Source organism: Triturus cristatus, chromosome 1_1, assembly GCF_964204655.1.
Source record: "Triturus cristatus chromosome 1_1, aTriCri1.1, whole genome shotgun sequence".
NCBI lineage: Eukaryota > Metazoa > Chordata > Amphibia > Caudata > Salamandridae > Triturus > Triturus cristatus.
In genome coordinates this window covers 260,580,255-260,600,021 of record NC_140579.1, presented here as the reverse complement: position 1 = coordinate 260,600,021, position 19,767 = coordinate 260,580,255, and positions in this window count along the sequence as shown.

The window sequence follows — 19,767 nt, the reverse complement described above, 5'->3', positions numbered from 1 at the left end:
TCACTGACTGACAGACTCACTCTCACTGACTGACAGACTCACTCTTACTCACTATAGCAAAGGTCCTGTGCACACGTATTGGAGTAAAGTTTCAAGGTGTACCCAATGAATGATTACACAAAGGTCACGAAATATTACGACATATTCCTGTTTCTGAAATTAAGAAGATCCGCATCAGATATGTCATAAGTAAATGTATTTTATAGTATTATCATCAAGATCAATACAGTGTACAATATAGCCAGCCGACACGTGTTTCGTCACACATGGTACACTATGTGACTCTTCAGGGCTGGGAGGGACAACAAAAATATTATTCATGAGAAGGAGAAAATAAATAAAACAAAACAGCTAAAAACGGCTGTTCATATGTGGAGTGACATGAGAGTGTGGAGCACACTGAGATATGGTGGAGACCCTAAATATGTGGAAAGTACATGGAATCTGTGACTTTTAATGAAAAGAGGAGAGAAAACCAAAATGGTGAAGTATCCGTGTAGATACAGAAATAAGAAGAAACAACGGAAAGAGAGCACAGAAGAATATGGGGAAGGGGTCATATTCAGATAAGTAATGTAGTTTAAAAACATAACAATCATTACAGTGTCTTATTTCGAAAGATAATAAGATCAATACAATTATACATCTACACACCAAAATATGAGAGAGTTTGGGAGATAAAAAAACAAAACGAATGAATGCAGAAAGTAATGGTGACTTGTGAAAGTAGTGAGCACAAAAGTGACATAATGGATCACACTATTAATTTGAAATTAGACGATAAGAACAGTTAGAACTGAATACTCATCATGGTAAAACACGGGATAGCGGTGAAAAATATACGAAATATATATATGTATATATATATATACATAACGAAAAAAACACCATCTGTCATAATAGAAAGTAAAAGATGTCTGGGTAAGACATCTTGGGAACACGCATTACAAAGTAAAATCTAGAACCTGGACGAGAAATCGCATTTTTATGCACTACCGGGCGTTTCATAATTAAAGAAGTAAAACACTAAAACAAACAAAAACGTCCTCTATAATCATATAGTATGAATTAGTACTGCGTACTAGTTTCCAAAAGTATACAGATGCAAATTGACACCTTCTGGCAAAATACAAAATAGCAACCATTCAAACACCAAGTGGTGTATAGTAAGGTGCAGAAAGAACACAAAGAGCTCTCTAAGCTGTCATATATGGAGGTAAACACATTCGTAAACAAAGTAGGAAGTAACGCTATCGCATAGTAGTAAAGATGGGTTGAACAGGTATAAAAACAAATGACAAAGGAGATAGTGGAAGCACCCAAACGTGCGTAAAAAGTGATAAGGTGAGACAAGGGGTTGGAAAATACCTGAAAGTGAAATCAGTAATTCTAAAATCTGTGGAGACGGGCAAGGTAAATGGAAGAAAAGGAAACGAGAGTTACTGAAAAGCCTAACAATGGTGCATAGGCTGTGAGTGCACATCAAAATAATATAGCTGCACTCACCATGAAGTCGGTGAGAAAGGTGTAACCGAGTCCAGGTGGGGTACAGTTACGGGAAGAGTGCGGGATGAAGAGGGAGCCTCCTCTTAGGATACCCGGCAACCGGGATAAGTTATAAAGACGGGTATGTCTATACCGATTCTGGAATGAGAGCGTAAAGGGAAAGTGATTAAAGTGGGCCAAAGTGCCAGAACCTGGTACCATCCGCGTTAGAGAAAGGGCAAATAGGGTTCCGTGATGTGCTTACCTCAAGAGAAGTACTCGTGTGAGTAAGAAAGGATCTTCCGGTAGGGAAGCACGCACCATGAGAGAGGATGGTTAAAAGGGCAAGGTCACGTGTATAACGCGGCGTGCAACTAGAGCGTACAAATAAACACAGTCCGAAAAACGGAAGTGAGGGTAGTGGATAACGAAAGTGAGGCGAACAAAGCCTGGTCCCGCCATGACCCCAGCTGGAGAATGTGAAAACTGGGGTGGGTAATACAATGGAAAGGAGGGCGATGTGAACGAGAAAGAGTATCCAAAGAGTAATGTGAGAAGAAAAAGGAACACAAACAAATGATGAGAGTGGAGATATTATGAAAGAAAGACTCCGATAACAAAAGAGGGGTGGAAATATAGAGAAAAGGAGAGGAGTGACAAAGGGGAAACCGTGGAAATCACCCAGGACGAAAAGTTAAGAGTATAAATGCAAATGGCAAATGAAAGGGGATACACACGGATAAGAAGTCAAAGTAGGGAAATCGAACATGAGAAGAGGAGAAACAATATATTGGCCAGTGGCATGAAGAGAAGCAAAAATAGGATCCTACAACCTGAACAACGTGAATAAAGAGCCCAAATAACGAAACAGTAACATAATCTACTACACAAGCTGGAGCATGAGCGGATCATCACAACAAAAACGGGTAGCCTGTAGGTGGTTGCTCAAGGATGCAGTACTGTACAGAAATGGACAAATTAGGACCCCAAAAAGTACTGTAGCTCAGGGTCAATGTTGAGACCATGTTTCACAGATTGTAGACGCATGATCCAAGAAGCTTCCTGCTTTCTCAGTCTTAATTCACGGTTGCCTCCTCTGACATTGTTTTTGGCAATGTCTATTCCAAAAAAGGATAAGCTTTTGCGAACTCCCTGTGTGTTACAAGAGGCTATGTGGGAAGCAACTGGATATCTAGCATCTTCATCATGCATCGCTCTGATGTGTTCGCTGATGCGTTCTTTGAGGGATCTGATTGTACTCCCTACATGTTGTTTACTGCACGTGCATTGGAGAATGTACACAACAAAGGTGGAATTACAGTTGATATTGCACACGATATTGTATTTCTTAGTACCATTCCAACTCTGGAATTCTTTCTTTCCGATCATCGCCCATTTGCAGACACCGCAGCATCCACATTTGTAGAAACCAACAGTGTGAGGTGTTAGCCAAGACGTAACGGATAAAGAGCGTGGTATCGTCGGGCATAGTCTGTTCCTTAGAGTTCTGCCTTTTCTGAGGGTGATCTGTGGTCGTGAAGTTATATTGTTTTTCAATGCCTTGTCAGCTAGTAATGTTCCCCAATGTTTGTTGAAACTTTTTCGCATGATGACACTGATTTCATTGTAATCTGTGATGAGTCTCATAGGGGGTTTTCCTGTTTTAATGATCTTTTTGGGCTGGAGAGTGATTTCTCTTTTCTTTTTGGTTATTCTGTCAGTAGCTTTTTTGATGGTCTGTGGTTTGTAGCCTCGTTTGGTGGATCTATGTTTCATGTCATCTAAGCAGCTTTCAAATTCAGTATCTTCACTGCAATTCCTCCTAGCCCTGGTGAATTCTCCATAGGTAATTGTTTGTATTTGGTGCAGCGGATGTGAGCTGTCAGCATGGAGAATTGCATTGCATGAGGTTTTTTTACAAAATAGCTTGCTGTGTAAAGAGTTATCTTTGACATAGAGTTCAATGTCCAGGAAAGAAATCTAGGATGTGCTAGATTCACATGTGAACTTCATATCCATGTCATTGGAGTTCAAGTATTCACAAAATGCATTAAGACTGTCTTGTGATCCTGACCAGAAAGGTAGGCAGTCATCAATGTAACGTCCCCAGTAGATAATGTAGTCCGTCCATTGAGCTGCTTTCCTCCCCCATAGCCATTCTGATTCAAGGGCGCCCATGTACAGATTGGCAAAAGATGGTGAGAACTTGGAACCCATAGCCACGCCCTTAACTTGCTTATACCATTGTTGGTCATACATAAAGTAGTTATTGTTCAATATGATATCCATCATACTGATCACCATGTTGGTGTGTTCCCATAAGGATGCAGATCTGTGTTGTAGAGATTTCGTTACCACCTCCAGACCTAGGCTAGGTTTGATGGATGTATATAGAGAGACCACATCCAGGGTAGCCATGATCATATTGGGTTGCCACTGTATGTCTGCTAGAATGCCTAATATGTGTTTGGTGTCCTATATGTACGATGGCAGATTTTTAACCATGGGATTAAGAAAAAGGTCTCCGTACTGAGCTAGTCTCTCTGTGGGACCCCCTATGCCTGAGATTAGGGGGCGTCCCGGGGGGAAGGGAACTTGTTTGTGTATTTTTGGTAAGGTGTAAAGCCAAGGAAAAGTGGGTTTGGTGACTCTGAGGTATAAGGCCTCGTCTTCATCAATGAGACCTATTGTTTGCCAGTTCTGGAGCTTTTTGTTAATAAGACCAGTTAATGGACCGATGGGGTTATAACTGAGATGTTCATAGCAGGTCTCATCTTTCAATTGGCCCATTATCTCATTGTGGTAGTCCAGATGGTTCATGACAATCACATTACCCCCTTTATCCGCCTCTCTTATAATGATGTTATGATCATTGCTAAGTATTTTAAGAGCCATTCTTTCGCCTCTGGTCAGATTGTCTTTGATTCTATGAGTTTTAGTGATGGATTTCCTCTCATATCTATCCAGGTCTTCTAGTATAAGGTTGTGAAAAACGTCAATAGCATTACCACCAGGAAGGATCGGAGTCCATTTGAATTTGGTTTTTAGACCACTAGGAATGGTTTCACATGGATCAATGTCTAGATCTTGAAGCAGTAATTCTAAACCGCGAGGTGGATCATCAGTCTCAGTGATGGACAAGAGTAAGTGTGTGTCTTTGACATCTTTGATGGTTTGAGAATCAAATGAGTTCATGCTGTGGGTGTGATTGCCCTTGCTGGTGGGGGGGGGGCATGAGTTCAAAATGTTTCTTCAATTTTAGTCCTCTAATGAATTTGAATAGGTCTATTTTGGATCTGCATAGGTCTCCTGTCTCATGGGGATTGAAACTTAGACCTTAGTTAAGGAGAGAAATCATGTCGTTGTTGAGTGGCAAAGAGGAGAGATTAATAACTTTTACGTCTGTGTCTTCTACTGTTGCTTACTTCCGTCCCCAGACCTCAGTTTCTTTTTGTACTGGTCTTTTTCCAGATCTTTTGCCTCTACGGGTTTTTTGTCTCCTGTAGCCTGTCTTTGCTGCGTTTTGGTCTCGCGTCTGATGGTCTGTACTTCTCGTAAAAAACCCGATGTGGTTGCTGTGGGAATGGACTGACCTAGATTGTCTGATTCGCTGTTGCTTGTCAATACCGTATTGAGGGATGAGGTACTTGAGGAGACGGAGGTTGTTCCTGATCTAGGAGTGCAGTCGGTTTTAGGGGGATTCTGAAAAAGTAAATCGTATTTACAAGCAAAGGTGAACACTCGGCCTTCGTTGTAATCCGCTTTGTCTCTTTTGAGTTGTCTGGTCTTTCTTTCTTTTATGTCGTTTTGGTGTTTGGTTAGCACTTCGTTCAGGATGACATCATTCTTTTCTGTTGCTTCTTTGAGGTTAAGTTCCTCTATCTCTTTTTCCAGGTTTGTGATTTCAATTTGTAATTTGGTTACTTTCCGTTCTGCGTTCTCTATTAGGATATGTATCAATGTTTTGGAGTTATTGGTCACAGTTTCTTCCCATTTACCCAGTAGGTCATCATCCAGGTCATCAAAAGTAGGAAATATTTGTGAACGTAATCCTCTTGGGACTCTATTGAGTCTTAAATATTGTTTTAAAGTAGCGCTGTCCCACCACTGTGAGTTCTCTGTTTTTTTCAATCTTTCTAATTTGATACATTTGCCTTTGAGTCCCTCTTTGCGTTTAGTATTATTGTTGTTGGCTGTATTGGTCACTGGAATACCTTTGGCAAGATTTTCGAATAGATCTGATGCGATCTTATCTCTATCCATTCCAATGAAAAATGATATTATGTTATATTCAAAAGTAGTGTGATTGCAGTGCGGCTGCCCTTCCTTCAGAAAACAAGTTTTTGACAATATTGAGGGGTTTCGTAAGAGTGAAGGAAGAAATGGCGCTCTTGCGTGTGCGTACTGGATTGTTGGTGAGAGAGGTATGGATGGTGCTGACAGGTCAGGGGAACCAAACCCGAAGAAAACAGCCCCTGCAAATATGAGGGTCGGAACCCACACAGAAAATATAGCAAAGGTCCTGTGCACACGTTTTGGAGTAAAGGTTCAAGGTGTACCCAATGAATGATTACACAAAGATCACGAAATATTACAACATATTCCTGTTTCTGAAATTAAGAAGATCCGCATCAGATATGTCATAAGTAAATGTCTTTTATAGTATTATCATCAAGATCAATACAGTGTACAATATAGCCAACCGACACGTGTTTCGTCACACATGGTACACTGTGTGACTCTTCAGGGCTGGGAGGGACAACAAAAATATTATTCATGAGAAGGAGAAAATAAATAAAACAAAACAGCTAACAACGGCTGTTCATATGTGGAGTGACATGAGAGTGTGGAGCACACTGAGATATGGTGGAGACCCTATATATGTGGAAAGTACATGGAATCTGTGACTTTTAATGAAAAGAGGAGAGAAAACCAAAATGGTGAAGTATCCGTGTAGATACAGAAATAAGAAGAAACAACGGAAAGAGAGCACAGAAGAATATGGGGAAGGGGTCATATTCAGATAAGTAATGTAGTTTAAAAACATAACAATCATTACAGTGTCTTATTTCGAAAGATAATAAGATCAATACAATTATACATCTACACACCAAAATATGAGAGAGTTTGGGAGAGAAAAAAACAAAACGAATGAATGCAGAAAGTAATGGTGACTTGTGAAAGTAGTGAGCACAAAAGTGACATAATGGATCACACTATTAATTTGAAATTAGACGATAAGAACAGTTAGAACTGAATACTCATCATGGTAAAACACGGGATAGCGGTGAAAAATATACGAAATATATATATGTATATATATATATACATAACGAAAAAAACACCATCTGTCATAATAGAAAGTAAAAGATGTCTGGGTAAGACATCTTGGGAACACGCATTACAAAGTAAAATCTAGAACCTGGACGAGAAATCGCATTTTTATGCACTACCGGGCGTTTCATAATTAAAGAAGTAAAACACTAAAACAAACAAAAACGTCCTCTATAATCATATAGTATGAATTAGTACTGCGTACTAGTTTCCAAAAGTATACAGATGCAAATTGACACCTTCTGGCAAAATACAAAATAGCAACCATTCAAACACCAAGTGGTGTATAGTAAGGTGCAGAAAGAACACAAAGAGCTCTCTAAGCTGTCATATATGGAGGTAAACACATTCGTAAACAAAGTAGGAAGTAACGCTATCGCATAGTAGTAAAGATGGGTTGAACAGGTATAAAAACAAATGACAAAGGAGATAGTGGAAGCACCCAAACATGCGTAAAAAGTGATAAGGTGAGACAAGGGGTTGGAAAATACCTGAAAGTGAAATCAGTAATTCTAAAATCTGTGGAGACGGGCAAGGTAAATGGAAGAAAAGGAAACGAGAGTTACTGAAAAGCCTAACAATGGTACATAGGCTGTGAGTGCACATCAAAATAATATAGCTGCACTCACCATGAAGTCGGTGAGAAAGGTGTAACCGAGTCCAGGTGGGGTACAGTTACGGGAAGAGTGCGGGATGAAGAGGGAGCCTCCTCTTAGGATACCCGGCAACCGGGATAAGTTATAAAGACGGGTATGTCTATACCGATTCTGGAATGAGAGCGTAAAGGGAAAGTGATTAAAGTGGGCCAAAGTGCCAGAACCTGGTACCATCCGCGTTAGAGAAAGGGCAAATAGGGTTCCGTGATGTGCTTACCTCAAGAGAAGTACTCGTGTGAGTAAGAAAGGATATTCCGGTAGGGAAGCGAGCACCATGAGAGATGATGGTTGTTAGACCTGTCTGCTTCTGAGAGTCCCCTCACACCATGATTTATTTTGTTCCCCCTTGCCTCCTAAAATTTGTCGCTTTTTATTTGTCTACCAGGACCTTTTTGTGTGTTGTCCCATGGGGCTAGATGCTCCTTGACGCTCAGTTGCTCACCAAGTTCCTGGCACCTATGTACAAGGCGCCTGACGGAACCGGTGGCATTACACACTGAGGTTGTCAACCCTAAAATGGTGGACACCATTGTCCCCTATGAGAGTGACTCCCATTGGAGTCCTTCTGACCTCTGACCCTTTGGAGGTTTTGGCGCACTCTGTGTAACCTGCAAACCTGACAGGAATCCCCTCAGAAGTTACAAGTACACAAAATGGCTGCCTTAGGAAGCCCAGTATGGTGGCTCCTAATGACCAAAAAGACACCTTGGAAGGGCCATGTCATTGACACAGCCAGGGAAGGTTCTAGAACCTTCTGGCTCGTGCTGGCACCCCAGGGCACTGGCTATAAAAGGCCCAGTCCCTGGCGGCCATGATGAGAAAAAGTGGAGAAGAGAAGAAACATAGAAGAGGACTTGACACCAGATTGACACCTGCCCTGTTCCCCCCCCCTGAGGCAGCTGATAGCGCAGGCAGAAGTACAGCCGAGGTTGTTGGCGTGGACCCTGACTGGCGTTCCAGTCAGAAGCGCGAGCAGTGACCTCTCGCCTTCAGCGCCTGGCCAGCGAGTGCCCAATTGCCCCTCAGAGACTTTGGCCATAGTTAGAGCCTCCCCGCCTCCCCCAGTGGTGAGATCGCGACTGCGACCCTTGACAGGGCCCCTTCAACTTAAGTGCCTCCTGGCGGGCGTTCGGACGTCTCCGAACCCACCGCCGTCGAAGCGCTGATCGTGGACAGAAGGTGAGGTGCTGCGCTGGGGCGGGGAAAGGCTGGCCTTCATTTGGGCGAGAGTACCGTCTCTGCCCTGCCCGAGTGACTTGGGGACTGTTGTTGTGGGCGGGAGCCCCCCCCGTGAGTGAGATCGGAGGGAGGATCGCAGAGCCCCTGGAACTCCCCTTCTCCCTTGGGAGAAGGGCCATACTGACTGGAGCGCTTACTGGCGTAGCTAAAGTGAGGTGGGACCGTCTCTTCCCCTGAAGTTGCCGCATTGTTCCGGGACTGAGGTGCGGCTCCAATTTTGAACTGTGCGCGCAGGTAGTTTGACCCCTCCGGCAGCCCGTTCGACGGTCTGAGGACTCGTGAACTGAAGCCGCCTTCGGAGACCCCGCCTGCGCTTACAGAAGCGCACAGACTCCTCCGGCCGCAGTAGTATTAAACCGGCTGGCCGCGGAGTGTAATTGCCGTAGTCATTGTATGTCTTTATCTTCCAGATACACGCGCAATATGCTTAAGTGCAACTAAAGGATTATCACGAGTATCTTGTGCCCAGAGAGCCCGAACCCGTGAACACTTCAAAAACTGTAAGAGCGCGCATTCCGCATTAAATGGCAATCTAAATGTGTTTACCCTGAAAGTGATTAATTGGTGGCAGCGATACCAGTATGACCCTGAGATATTTATGTGAAACGATCGGTATCTAACTTGCTATGCAACTGTGATGTTTTGCTGATATTTATTCCAGTCATTGCTGATATTTATTCCAAATGTATTGAATCCTGATATTTATCCAGTATATTTATTTATTAGAGTCCAACCATTTTTTTCCTACGCAACCAGTACACAGCTAATCAAACCCATGTAAGAAAGGTGAATGTGATTAACTAATTGAACTTCTTCCAACCCAGAGAACTTTTACATAAACGAAACGTATTTTTCTATAACAGTGGTGTGGTGTCCTTCTTTTTATGTGGTGTGCAGGGAGTTATTATTTGGTCATAGCCGGCTTAACACAACAGCCTTCTACCGCCTTGTCACTCGAGCCAAGCTACCCCCCTTTGTGCTGGGCTTGCCCATCGCAGGTCCAACATAAAATTGGTGGCAGCGGTTGGGATTACGAGCCGTGCTGTTGTGAACCTCATAATAATTCAGTGTGCATCACAGGTACACACCCGGAGTATTCTCCCAGCGGCCTTCTAATTCTGTGATTTTGTTTTTTTAAAATTCTTTCCTGGAGGTGGGTGGAGGTGATCCTCAGAGGAAGTTCCTATCTTGATAACCTACTTCGGGGTGGTGGCCACCCTTTCAACTGACAAAAATGGAATTCAAAATGTCAGAGCTGGAGACCTATACTGTGGCACAGCTCAGGGAGTTCTGTCAGGAAAGGGGAGTGTTCGTTAGGCGAGGAGCCAAGAGAGAGGAGCTCCGTACTAGTCTGCGAGCCTGGGTGGAAGCACACACGGAGGGAACGGTAGAGGAGGAGGAATCAGACAGGGAAACTGTCAGGGAGATGATTACAGAATGTCCCCTGGGGGTGGGTGCGATGTCTATCAGCCCCAAGGTAGCCTCACGGGAGGGCAGTAGTGTGTCATCAAGAGGGTTATCAGAAACCGAGTTAGCCGACAGGAGAGAGGAAAGACAGTTAAGGTGGGAGTTGACCAAGCTGGAGATGGAAGGGAGGAGGATGGAACATGAGTTCAAGTTACGAGAACTCGACCTCAAGACCATTAACAATACTCCGGGGGGTGTCGAGTCCAAGGAAATTGCCAGGGAGCCCAGGCCCCATTTACCAAAGGACGTAGTCGCCAGTTATTCCGCTGGGGACGACATAGCCAAGTGGCTGGCAGCCTATGAGGTCTCCTTAAGAGCCCATGGGATCCATGAGAAGCACTGGGGTGGTGGATTATACCGGTACATGCCTCCGACAGGAAGGGATGCCCTATTGGCCCTAGACCGGGAGGAACAGGTAGACTACCCCGCCATGAAGGTGGGTTGACCCCGGAGAAATACCGGCAAAGGTTTAGGGGTAGCCACAAGCTGAGCTCACAAAATTGGGTTGACTTCCTGGATTTTGCCAAGAAAGCCCTGGAAGGGTGGGTCCAAGGTAGTGAGGTGGAGGACTATCAAGGGTTGTATGACTTAATCCTCAAGGAGCATCTACTCGAGAAATGCCTTCCCGAGCTGAGGCAACACCTGGTAGACAGCAAACTTACTTGCCCCCGTAAGCTTGCTGAGGAGGCGGACATTTGGGCAAGTACCCGAGTGTCCACGAAGGGGACTGGAGGAGATTCTCAGAAGTCCGGACAGGGCGCTCCCCTAAGGAAAGAGGGGGGAGATAACAAGAAACAGGAGTTCTCCAAAGGCCCCCAAAATAACTTTAAGGGGAAAAACATCTTTTCCAACTCTAAGGCTAACCCGCAGAAGAACCCTAACCCTGGCCAGAGTCAGCAGCCAAGGGTTGTCCATTGCTTTGAGTGCGGTGGTATTGGACATTACAAAGGAGACCCGAAATGCCCAAAGAGACCACCCCCTCCCGCTGGAGGAAAGGCCCCGGGTGTCGCTAGTGTAGCGCTCGGGGAGGAGATGCCCTTAAGTGAGGGAAGGGAGTGGGCGGGAGTCACCTTAGTGTCCCTGGTTGATCGGGAGATGGTTCCAAAGATCCAGGTGCCCTCGAATACTACCAAGTATGGGCAGTGGGTCACCATCAATGGCCATAGAGGGGAAGCTCTGAGAGATACAGGAGCCAGTATGACTATGGTAAGGAGTCAACTGGTGTCCTCGGAGCAGGTGGTTCCGGGCGTACTTCATCCAGCCGCACTGGCTGACGGCAGAATGGGCCACTATCCTGTGGCCGAGGTTCCCTTTGAGTGGGGAGGGGTTGCAGGTCCACTTCGAGTCGCCGTAAGCCCCGCCGTGCCAGTCGATTGTTTGCTGGGCAATGATATGGAGCACAATGCTTGGAAGGAGGTGGAATACCGGACCCATTCGGAGATGCTGGGTACACCTGATTGGGCCTGTGTGAGTACCAGGTCGGCAACTGCTCGGGAGGAGAAGTCGCAGGGGTCGGAGTCTGGAACAATGGCCCACCCCGTAGCTGCTGATGAGGGAGCATGCCGAGGACAGGAGGAGCCTGCCTCGACGTCCGTGCCCCGTGAGACGGATAGGCCACCTACGGAGGTGGACCCGGAGTCCACGGAGGAGGACATGGTTCCGTTGGAGAACTTACCTATCCCCGCTGATTGGCGAGTGGAGGGAGGTCCGTCCAGGGAGGAACTGAGCAGGGGACAAAGGGAATGTCCCACCCTCAAGGGTCTGAGGCAACAGGCTGAAGCCCAAGCAGCGGGTAACGAGTCTGGGAACTATTGTATTTACTGGGAGGATGGCCTCCTCTACAGTGAACCCAGGGCGCCAGTGCACGGATTGTCACGGGCCCTGGTAGTCCCACAGTGTTACCGAGCCTTCCTGTTAGAGTTGGCTCATGAGATTCCCTTGGCAGGACACTTGGGTCAGGACAAGACCTTTGCCAGGATGGTCCCCCACTTTTATTGGCCTCGAATGAGGGTGGCGTCCGACGCATATTGTCGGTCGTGTGTGTCATGCCAAGCCAGTGGGAAAACAGGGACGAAGCTGAAGGCTCCCCTGGAACCACTTCCCGTCGTTAGCACCCCCTTTGAAAGGGTGGGCATCGACATTGCTGGGCCCTTAGATCCACCGACAACATCCGGTCACAGGTTTATCCTGGTACTGGTGGATCATGCCACAAGGTATCCAGAGGCAATTCCTCTGAGAACCATCACTGCACCGGTGGTGGCAAAGGCCCTGATGGGGTTCTTTACCCGAGTGGGTTTCCCCAAGGAAGTTGTGTCTGATAGGGGGACCAACTTCATGTCAGCATACATGCGGGCAATGTGGAAGGAGTGTGGAGTGACCTACCGGTTCACCACTCCTTATCACCCACAGGCCAATGGCCTTGTGGAAAGGTTCAACAAGACGTTGAAGGGTATGAGGAGCCTGCGGAGGAAATGGGACGTCCTCCTACCCTGCTTACTTTTTTCCTACAGGGAAGTGCCACAGAAGGGAGTGGGCTTTAGCCCCTTCGAGCTTCAGTATGGGCACCCTGTACGTGGACCTCTCAGCCTGGTGAGGGACTCATGGGAAAAGTCTCCACGGAAAGTTCCCCAGGACGTGGTGAGCTATATGCTGGCCTTCCGGAGCCAAATGGCTAAGTTGTGGAAGCAAGCTTCTGACAACTTGGAAGCCAGCCAGGCAGTGATGAAAGCATGGTATGACCACAACGCTCACCCAGTGGAGCTGGAGCCTGGACAGAAGGTGTGGGTGATGGAACCGGGAGAGCTAAGCGCTCTTCAGGACCGTTGGACAGGCCCATATGAGGTATTGGAAAAGATGGGCAAGTCTACCTACCTGGTGGACGTCAAGACCCCACGGCATCCACGTTGGGTGCTGCATGCGAATCGCCTCAAGCCCCACTATGAGAGGCCCGAAGTTATGTTGATCCTGGTGACTGATGGATCGGAGGAAGAGGACACTGAGCCTCTCCCCGACCTGTTGGCGTCTCAAGAAAAGGATGGGTCATTGGAGGGAGTGAAACTCTCACCATCCCTAACTCCGGAGCAGCAGGAGGAATGCCGCCAGGTTCTGGGGTCATTCTCTCCTCTGTTCTCCCTTGTCCCGGGTAAGACCCATCTGTGTGTTCATGACGTGGACACCGGCGACAGCCCACCTGTGAAGTCTAAGTCTTACCGGCTGTCGGACAAGGTGAAGGCCAGCATCCGAAGTGAAGTAGCTAAGATGCTGGAGCTCGGAGTTATTGAACCTTCAAATAGCCCTTGGTCTAGCCCGGTGGTTTTAGTTCCTAAAGCTGCACCTCCTGGCACCACGCCAGAATTGCGATTCTGCGTGAACTATCGAGGACCTAATTCGGTCACGAAGACCGATGCTCATCCGATCCCTCGGGCGGATGAACTAATTGACCGGTTGGGAGCTGCCCAATATCTGAGTACCATTGACCTCACAGCAGGGTACTGGCAGATTCCTATGACTGGTGGAGCGAGGGAAAGGTCAGCCTTCTCCACACCTGATGGACACTACCAGTTCTGTGTGATGCCCTTTGGGCTCAAGAACGCTCCTGCAACTTTCCAGCGGCTGGTGAACATGATCCTCACTGGGAAGGAAACCTTCTCTGCTGCTTACCTTGACGACATTGCTGTCTTCAGTAGCAGTTGGGAGGATCACTTGCAGCACCTGCAAGACGTTCTCCAGGCCCTGGAACAAGCTGGTCTGACGATCAAGGCCAGCAAGTGTCAGATCGGGCAGGGGTCGGTGGTGTACTTAGGTCACTTGGCGGGCCGGGGAACGGTGCAACCCCTTCAGGCAAAGATTGAGGCAATCGTGGCCTGGGAACCCCCCAAGACCCAGACTGAGGTCCGAGCCTTCCTGGGCCTCACAGGTTACTACAGACGGTTCGTGAAGGGGTATGGCACTATCGTGGCTCCCCTTACTGAACTCACGGCCAAGAAGTAACCCAGGAGAGTCATCTGGACCGAGGCTTGCCAACGAGCCTTCGACACTCTGAAACAGGCATTGTGCAACGCTCCAGTTTTGAAGGCTCCAGACTTCTCGAAGGAGTTCATTGTCCAGACAGATGCATCCGACATAGGCATTGGGGCGGTGCTATCGCAACTCAATGAAGAGGGTCTGGATCAGCCCATGAACTTCCTGTCACGGAGACTACTTTCCCGGGAACAGAGATGGAGTACCATTGAGCGGGAAGCCTTTGCGGTGGTCTGGGCACTGAAGAAGCTGCGACCATACCTGTTTGGTTCGCACTTCCTGGTTCAGACAGACCACCGACCCCTTCGTTGGCTCATGCAGATGAAGGGGGAAAACCCAAAACTGTTGAGGTGGTCTATCTCCCTACAGGGAATGGACTTTCGGGTGGAACATCGGCCCGGAGCTGACCACGCCAATGCAGACGGTCTCTCCAGGTATTTCCGCCTTAGTGTTGAGGACTCCCAAGGGGTTGGGTAGCTCTCCCCACTTTCAGCTGGGGGGGAAGCGTGTTAGACCTGTCTGCTTCTGAGAGTCCCCTCACACCATGATTTATTTTGTTCCCCCGTGCCTCCTAAAATTTGTCGCTTTTTATTTGTCTACCAGGACCTTTTTGTGTGTTGTCCCATGGGGCTAGATGCTCCTTGATGCTCAGTTGCTCACCAAGTTCCTGGCACCTATGTACAAGGCGCCTGACGGAACCGGTGGCATTACACACTGAGGTTGTCAACCCTAAAATGGTGGACACCATTGTCCCCTATGAGAGTGACTCCCATTGGAGTCCTTCTGACCTCTGACCCTTTGGAGGTTTTGGCGCACTCTGTGTAACCTGCAAACCTGACAGGAATCCCCTCAGAAGTTACAAGTACACAAAATGGCTGCCTTAGGAAGCCCAGTATGGTGGCTCCTAATGACCAAAAAGACACATTGGAAGGGCCATGTCATTGACACAGCCAGGGAAGGTTCTAGAACCTTCTGGCTCGTGCTGGCACCCCAGGGCACTGGCTATAAAAGGCCCAGTCCCTGGCGGCCATGATGAGAAAAAGTGGAGAAGAGAAGAAACATAGAAGAGGACTTGACACCAGATTGACACCTGCCCTGTCCCCCCCCCCTGAGGCAGCTGATAGCGCAGGCAGAAGTACAGCCGAGGTTGTTGGCGTGGACCCTGACTGGCGTTCCAGTCAGAAGCGCGAGCATTGACATCTCGCCTTCAGCGCCTGGCCAGCGAGTCCCCAATTGCCCCTCAGAGACTTTGGCCATAGTTAGAGCCTCCCCGCCTCCCCCAGTGGTGAGATCGCGACTGCGACCCTTGACAGGGCCCCTTCAACTTAAGTGCCTCCTGACGGGCGTTCGGACGTCTCCGAACCCACCGCCGTCGAAGCGCTGATCGTGGACAGAAGGTGAGGTGCTGCGCTGGGGCGGGGAAAGGCTGGCCTTCATTTGGGCGAGAGTACCGTCTCTGCCCTGCCCGAGTGACTTGGGGACTGTTGTTGTGGGCGGGAGCCCCCCCCGTGAGTGAGATCGGAGGGAGGATCGCGGAGCCCCTGGAACCCCCCTTCGCCCTTGGGAGAAGGGCCATACTGACTGGAGCGCTTACTGGCGCAGCTAAAGTGAGTTCGGACCGTCTCTTCCCCTGAAGTTGCCGCATTGTTCCGGGACTGAGGTGTGGCTCCAATTTTGAACTGTGCGCGCAGGTAGTTTGACCCCTCCGGCAGCCCGTTCGACGGTCTGAGGACTCGTGAACTGAAGCCGCCTTCGGAGACCCCGCCTGCGTTGACAGAAGCGCACAGACTCCTCCGGCCGCAGTAGTATTAAACCGGCTGGCCGCGGAGTGTAATTGCCGTAGTCATTGTATGTTTTTATCTTCCAGATACACGCGCAATATGCTTTAAGTGCAACTAAAGGATTATCACGAGTATCTTGTGCCCGGAGAGCCCGAACCCGTGAACACTTCAAAAACTGTAAGAGCGCGCATTCCGCATTAAATGGCAATCTAAATGTGTTTACCCTGAAAGTGATTAATTGGTGGCAGCGATACCAGTATGACCCTGAGATATTTATGTGAAACGATCGGTATCTAACTTGCTATGCAACTGTGATGTTTTGCTGATATTTATTCCAGTCATTGCTGATATTTATTCCAAATGTATTGAATCCTGATATTTATCCAGTATATTTTTTTATTAGAGTCCAACCATTTATTCCTACGCAACCAGTACACAGCTAATCAAACCCATGTAAGAAAGGTGAATGTGATTAACTAATTGAACTTCTTCCAACCCAGAGAACTTTTACATAAACGAAACGTATTTTTCTATAACAGTGGTGTGGTGTCCTTCTTTTTATGTGGTGTGCAGGGAGTTATTATTTGGTCATAGCCGGCTTAACACAACAGCCTTCTACCGTCTTGTCACTCGAGCCAAGCTACCCCCCTTTGTGCTGGGCTTGCCCATCGCAGGTCCGACAATGGTTAAAAGGGCAAGGTCACGTGTATAATGGGGCGTGCAACTAGTGCGTACAAATAAACACAGTCCGAAAAACGGAAGTGAGGGTAGTGGATAACGGAAGTGAGGTGAACAAAGCCTGGTCCCGCCTTGATCCCAGCTGGAGAATGTGAAAACTGGGGTGGGTAATACAATGGAAAGGAGGGCGATGTGAACGAGAAAGAGTATCCAAAGAGTAATGTGAGAAGAAAAAGGAACACAAACAAATGATGAGAGTGGAGATATTATGAAAGAAAGACTCTCTCATGGTGCTCGCTTCCCTACCGGAAGATCCTTTCTAACTCACACGAGTACTTCTCTTGAGGTAAGCACATCACGGTACCCTATTTGCCCTTTCTCTAACGTGGATGGTACCAGGTTCTGGTACTTTGGCCCGCTTTAATCACTTTCCCTTTACGCTCTCATTCCAGAATCGGTATAGACATACCCGTCTTTATAACTTATCCCGGTTGCTCCCTCTTCATCCCGCACTCTTCCCGTAACTGTACCCCACCTGGACTCGGTTACACCTTTCTCACCGACTTCACGGTGAGTGCAGCTATATTATTTTGATGTGCACTCACAGCCTATGCACCATTGTTATGCTTTTCAGTAACTCTCGTTTCCTTTTCTTCCATTTACCTTGCCCGTCTCCACAGATTTCAGAATTACTGATTTCACTTTCAGGTATTTTCCAACCCCTTGTCTCACCTTATCACTTTTTACGCACGTTTGGGTGCATCCACTATCTCCTTTGTAATTTGTTTTTATACCTGTTCAACCCATCTTTACTACTGTGTGATAGCGTTAATTCCTACTTTGTTTACGAATGTGTTTAACTCCTTATATGACAGCTTAGAGAGCTCTTTGTGTTCTTTCTGCACCTTACTATACACCACTTGGTGTTTGAATGGTTGCTATTTTGTATTTTGCCAGAAGGTGTCAATTTGCATCTGTATACTTTTGGAAACTAGTACGCAGTACCAATTCATACTATATGATTATAGAGGGCGTTTTTGTTTGTTTTAGTGTTTTACTTCTTTAATTATGAAACGCCCGGTAGTGCATAAAAATGCGATATCTCGTCCAGGTTCTAGATTTTACTTTGTAATGCGTGTTCCCAAGATGTCTTACCCAGACATCTTTTACTTTCTATTATGACAGATGGTGTTTGCTTTGTTAGTATATTTTTCACCGCTATCCCGTATTTTACCATGATGAGTATTCAGTTTTAACTGTTCTTATCGTCTAATTTCAAATTAATAGTGTGATCCATTATGTCACTTTTGTGCTCACTACTTTCACAAGTCACCATTACTTTCTGCATACATTCGTTTTGTTTTTTTATCTCCCAAACTCTCTCATATTTTGGTGTGTAGATGTATAATTGTATTGATCTTATTATCTTTCGAAATAAGACACTGTAATGATTGTTATGTTTTTAAACTACATTACTTATCTGAATATGACCCCTTCCCCATATTCTTCTGTGCTCTCTTTCCGTTGTTTCTTCTTATTTCTGTATCTACACGGATACTTCACCATTTTGGTTTTCTCTCCAATTTTCATTAAAAGTCACAGATTCCATGTACTTTCCACATATATAGCGTCTCCACCATATCTCAGTGTGCTCCACACTCTCATGTCACTCCACATATGAACAGCCGTTTTTAGCTGTTTTGTTTTATTTATTTTCTCCTTCTCATGAATAATATTTTTGTTGTCCCTCCCAGCCCTGAAGAGTCACATAGTGTACCATGTGTGACGAAACACGTGTCGGCTGGCTATATTGTACACTGTATTGATCTTGATGATAATACTATAAAAGACATTTACTTATGACATATCTGATGTGGATCTTCTTATTAATTTCAGAAACAGGAATATGTCGTAATATTTCGTGATCTTTGTGTAATCATTCATTGGGTACACCTTGAACCTTTACTCTGATACGTGTGCACAGGATCTTTGCTATATTTTCTGTGTGGGTTCCGACCCTCATATTTGCAGGGGCTGTTTTCTTCGGGTTTGGTTCCCCTGACCTGTCAGCACCGTCCATACCTCTCTCACCAACAATCCAGTACGCACACGCAAGAGCGCCATTTCTTCCTTCACTCTTACGAAACCCCTCAATATTGTCGATCAATCTCACTCACTGACTGACTCACTCTCACTGACTCACTCACTCTCACTGACTCACTCACTCTTGCTGACAAACTCTCACTGACTCTCTCACTCTCTCTCACTGACTGACTGACCCACTCTCTCTCACTGACTGACTGACTGACTCACTCTCACTGACAGACTCTCACTGACTGACAGACTCTCAGTGACAGTCTCCCACTCTCTCTCACTCACTGACTGACTCACTCTCACTGATTGACAGACTCACTCTCACTGATTGACAGACTCACTCTCACTGACTGACAGACTCATTCTCACTGACTCACTCACCCTCACTAACTCACTCATTCTTACTGACAGACTCTCACTGACTCTCTCACTCTCTCTCACTGACTGACTGACTCACTCACTCTCACTGACTGACTCACTCTCACTGACAGACTGACTCACTCTCACTGACAGACTCTCTCACTGACTGACTTACTCTGACTGACAGACTCTCACTGACTACAGACTCTCACTGACAGACTCTCCCACTCTCTCTCACTCACTGACCGGCTCACTGTCACTGACTGACAGACTCACTCTCACTGACTGACAGACTCACTCTCACTCACTCACCGACTGACTGACTCACTCTCCCTGACTGACTCACTCTCACTGACTTACTCACTCTTGCTGACAAACTCTCACTGACTCTCTCACTGACTGATTGACCTACTCTCTCTCACTGACTGACTGAATCACTCTCACTGACTCACAGACTCACTCTCACTGACTCACTCACTCTCACTAACTCACTCATTCTCACTGACAGACTCTCACTGACTCTCTCACTCTCGCTCACTGACTGACTGACTCACTCTCACTGACAGACTCTCTCACTGACTGACTCTCCCACTCTCTCACTGACTGACTGACTGACTCACTCTCACTGACAGACTCTCACTGACTGACTCACT